Below are 5606 nucleotides of genomic sequence, written 5' to 3' on the forward strand. Positions count from 1 at the left end.
TCCTGAGGAAATTTCATAGATTCATAAACATTAAATGTTACCTCTTTGTCTTGCACCCTTAGGACCAATTTACCTCCATACACATCTATCAGCATCCTACCGGTTGCAAGGAACGGTCTTCCGAGGAGGATGGGGACGGAGTCATCTTCTTCCATGTCGAGGACTACGAAATCGACCGGGAAGATCAGTTTATCCACTTTCACCAATACATCTTCAACTATGCCCCGAGGTCGCGTGATTGACCTGTCCGCTAGTTGTAGTGTCATATTTGTTGGTTTGGGTTCTCCGAGTCCCAACTTCCTGAAAATAGATAAAGGCATTAGATTAATACTTGCTCCTAAATCGCATAGTGCCCTATCTATATGCATGTTGCCAATCCTACATGGGATGGTAAAGCTCCATTGATCTTTAAGTTTGGGGGGCAATTTGTGAGTGATTATGGCTGAGCATTGTTCTGTTAAAGCCACTATCGCATTCTCCCCAAACTTTTTCTTTTTCGACAACATGTCTTTAAGAAATTTTTCATAGTTTGGCATTTCCTCTAGTGCCTCCATTAACGGAATGTTGATTTCTAATCTACTAAGGATTTTCGAAAACCTAGCAAATTTCTTATCTAAGTTGGCCTTTTTCTGTTTCTGGGGAAATGGCAGTTTTAGTACATAAGGCCTAACTAATTTTTCTACATCTACTCTAGGAGCTGAAGTTTCAGACACGGGACCGGGGTTGCTTACCACTTCCGGTTCCCTACTTACCTGAGGTGACGGTTGTGTTTGTGATTGGGGTGGTACGAGTGTGTCCACTTCCTTGCCACTCCTCAAGGCGATGGCTTGAACCGTTTCCTCTTGTGAGAGGAACGCCTCTTGGCATTCCCTTTCCTCTTGTCTGATCGCAGTGAGTTGGTTGCTCAGGGCTCTACACGCCTCCTCGTTGGCTGCAAGTCGGACGGATATCTCTTTTAAGAGAGCCATTATTCCTTCTGAGCGCTCTATTTGCCTGCTATAAAAATCAGAATTAGAAGGGGGATATGGAAGGTTATCCGTGGGTGCCACGTATGGCCCTGGCGGATATTGTGTGTGCTCCCGATCATAGAAGTCGTAAGTTGGGGGTTCAGAGTTATACCTTTGATGATTACCCGAATAACTTACATTCTCACCTCTAGGTATATGGTGGTTGATATGGCATACCTCACCGGGGTGATTCTGGCCACATCTTGCACAAAATGGTGTTCCTGTTTGGTTGTTGCGGCCAAAGGAGGCCACAAGGAAGTCCATTTTCTTGTTGAGGTCAGTCATGGACGGTTTTGGAGTTCTGTTGTCCATAATTGCTGAAAGAAATATTTTACAAGTATATAAGAAGTATAATACTATGAATCGTATGAAACGATTGTATGACAGTATATAAACAAGTATTTTGTATAAACGATATAAACAAAGGATATTCACAAAAAGAATCGTATATAAACAAGTGTATGTATAAACAAGTATATGTATAAACAGGTATAAGTGATATAAACAAAGGGTATTCACAAGGAATGCCTAAACTAACAAATTGACCTTTGGTTCGATATTGCAGAAGAAATAAATCCCCAGCAACGGCGCCAAAAACTTGATGCGCCTCCCGTTGAGAAGGCTCACTAAGGGATAAGTGTACCCCGTCGTTATCAAGTAATAAATCTGGAAAGTCCAGGTATCGAATCCACAGGATTTATTTACTACAAGTATCGAGCTACTTGGTCTCAGGTGTTATCTAGGCTGTGTGGGTTTTAAGTTGGTTTTGTTTAAGTTAATCTACTCCTAGTTGAATTATGCTACTCCTAACTAAGTTGTCTAATTCGAACTAAGTTATTCTACTCCTAACTAAGTTATTCTACTCCTAATTAAGTTAAACTACTCCTATGTGATCTTTCACTAATGCAATTACCCGAAGTAACATGGTATGAACGATAATAATAAAGATAGATTACTAGGTCAATAGATTAAAAACCTAATCTAAGTCACTTGTATTCAAGGCGATTAACCCTACTTACCCTCCTGAAGTCTCTAGTGCGTGATTCCCTTGTAAGGCCGAAACTAGGTCTAAGGCTCAGTAATTTGGGCTTAATCAACTAAGAGTTCGTCAATCTCCTAGGCTCTGACTAGGTCAGATTCAGCTCACAATATGTGCCTACTAGATTTTGGGGCTTTTGAATGAGTTAAACCAATTGAATAAAGCGTAAGACAAAGATTAAACAAATACTCATAGAACAAAATAAGAGCTAAGATATTATTAAAGGCGAAGAATATTGTCACGGGATACAATTAGCCTAGGATTCATAGATTGTATCAAAGAGTACAAACAAAATTAGATGAAAGGAGATACAAAAATCCCTTTCAGGGAACATGTCTACTCTACAGCCGGCTTCCTAGGTCTTAAGGACGGACCTTGAATATTCCTCAGTGAGCGGAGCTTTGAATGTGCTTCAATGGAGGTTGAAGGTGATGGAGGAGGTGGAGAGGAATCTTCAAGGGTAAAGGCTAAAGTAATTATAAGAATGAAAGATGTCTATTTTACAATTGGAAATTCTTATTTATAGACGCGGTTCGGGCCCTCTTTCTGACCTAATTCGTGTCCTTTTGCAGGTGGGAAGACGTGGGGCCGATCATGACTTTGTGGGGCCGAGAATCAGTCTTTTGACTGATTCCCGCAGGTCAGCTCGCCGAGCTGGGTGAGCCAGCTCGGCGAGCTGGCCTCCATCTCGCCCGAGGAGGCCCTTGAGGGCCTGCTCGGCGAGCTGGCCTACGGAGGCCAGTTCGTCGTGCGACAATTCCCAGAACGCCCGTGCGTGTCTGCCAAATGTCCCAAAATGCATTTTTCACCCGAATTCGTTCCTGCACATGCACGAAACTCCAAACAACATTAGTCCAAGGGCTAAATTGACCCACCAATCGCTCATTTTAAGTAAAAACTCCTTTTGGTGCGACTTTTGGCGGATCAATTAGCTATAAAAGATAATGGAAATCTGACGTACATGTTATTTTGGCCATATTTGCCTGAAATTACCAGAAAACGAGCCTAAACAATGAAAAGTTAATAAAACATTTCCAATTTCTAACTAACTCACACAAAAGCATATAAATACGAGAATTGCTCGCTTATTCACGAAATATCGCTAAAAACCGTCCTAAAACCGTACCCAAAGATAGGGGTTTTTGACCCCTATCAACTGCTCATGTAGTGGAGAGCCGAGAAAGGCACGTATAAAGTAACTGCCAAACTGTCGTTGTAGCCGATCGACCACACCTATAGTTGATCGTCCATGGACATAAAAATGGGGCATATTTAACCTTTGAACAAAATTATAACATTTTTGGAAAAAACAAGTGGCCGATCAACCACTGGCTATAGCCGATCGGCTACACTCCTAAAGAAAAGTTGATTTTCATTAGCAAGTGGCTTGGGTTCTAGCTCGTGATCTCGTACGATGTGATATGAAGTCCAGCTATGATAATTATCGAATCCACCAAATTAAAATCTGAACTCTTACTGTTACAATTAATTGTAAACATGGCAAGTAAATGTCGAACATAAAGAATTAATACCAATTTAATTCTCAACTAATAACCAGAGTAAATGCGAAATTAAAATTAAAGGGGATTGAATTTGGTTTAATTCAATAATGAATAAATAACAGAACTTGAAAATTAGAGGATGTGAATAAATCTAAACAATACTTCTAGCTAAAGGTTTCTAAGACAGATGATTCTAATCATTATTGATCATAGACAGAAAGGTAGTTCTTCTGAACATACATCAGATAGCATTCAACCTTATGACAACTTTACGAGATAGAAGAAACTGATCTTGGCCAACCAACTCTTAGCGATATTGATTCAGAAACCAAATTATAATTCTCACATAACAAAGTGGTACCATACATGTTCATTAATTGCTACTTGTATGGGCTCAACTAAACAATTACTGATTTAGCTTTGCTCGTTAGCTGCAAGTTATTTGAAACCTTAAACAACTGGCCAAGTCGTTCGATGCTTAATTAACAGTGGGAAATTAACTATTCCGATAATATAAACAATAATGAAATGAAAGAGTGCAATAAAAATAACAATCTCACAATAATTGAAATAAACCCGCATTTGAATTAACCTTTAACTGAAAGCAAAATGGTTTAGCTACAAATAGCCATAGAAGCTCAAGCTTTTCTAATTTTTGAAATTAACGTAAGGAAAGATAGCATAAAGAAAAAGTGATTACAAAAGAAGGGGGATGCTTCCTTTTTATAGAAAGAAAAATCCCAAGTAGATATGATTTAATCTCCACTAAATCCTAAAGAAAGGGAATAAGTGGATTACATCTTTTGTCCACAAACCACGTTTCAGTAAAGTGGCAGAGAGCTGTTAATTACAACAGAAAAATAGACTGAGATGAGCCTAGAAGGGAAGTTGTGCATTTTGATTAATTCAACAGCTCTCGCCATTTCTTAGTCTTGGACAAGACTACCTTTTAGCTCGCTTTTAAGTTCTCTAAGATGGTTCCAAGTTTTCCCCAAGTCTTCTCAAGCTCTGTTTATATGCCAAAAAGTCCTCCTATTTTTCATCAGTTCCTGTAAAGGTGGAAATCATAAAAACAATAAGTATAGCACATATAGTGGTCAATTCACTCAAGTAACATGTACATAAACGAGGATTTTGATGTAGAAATGGTCATTTAACAAATACCCCACAGTTGCCCTATGTTTTTCCTCAAGCATATTAGATCATGGCAATAATCCTTGCTTTTTATTTACTTCTCATGTTTTCTTTTCCCAAAACCCCACATGTGTTATAAAGAAAATCAATCATCAATTATCTGCATCAGAATTTTTTTATTCTTTAGAATGCACTTAACTACTTAAAAGATCTCAACAATACATCAAGTAATTTAAATAAGAGAAGGATAAAACGAAATCAACAACACTCTCTCGGGAAGTCACTCAGTCTCACAAGTGTTTCTGGGAAGAATTTGCATTTTTAGGATACACTCAAGTCACAACATAGAAGGAAATTACCATAAGCTTACCAATGTATCGAATTGCCACCACTATGCATGAGTCCAAGTTTAGAAAATTAAAGGGACCTAGTATGGGATGTAACATGGGTTTGGGTTAAGATTTGGAATGAAGAAAAATGGTTGAGGATTTAAATGGTAAAAACAATCAGCGAAGAGAAAAATGGTAAATAGACAAGGATTTTCCTCTTCCTTTTTTATTTTTTTCAATTTTTTTTCATTTCACACTTAGTATAAACAGATTCTTTAACAATGATCTGTGAGCGTGATATGGATGATAGATTTGTTCAACAGAGAAAACAAGATCTTCAAACATTCAAAACAATAGAGAAATGGACCATTCGTCAGATAAGATGGAATAGCGTGTAAAGAGAAAGGTGATAATGAATTGAACGGGTTGACCAAAGGTAGGCTCTGTCTATGCTTTGTATAGTTTGAAAGGCAATTATTTAGGCTACCAATAAACAGAAAGAAAGGAGAAAAATACTAAGGTTCCTCAAATTTTCAATTTATGAACTTATCGAATGTAGTCTTGAAACACATAACATGACAAGTTCTAGAATTTA

Source organism: Euphorbia lathyris, chromosome 4 (genome assembly GCF_963576675.1).
Source record: "Euphorbia lathyris chromosome 4, ddEupLath1.1, whole genome shotgun sequence".
Lineage (NCBI taxonomy): Eukaryota > Viridiplantae > Streptophyta > Magnoliopsida > Malpighiales > Euphorbiaceae > Euphorbia > Euphorbia lathyris.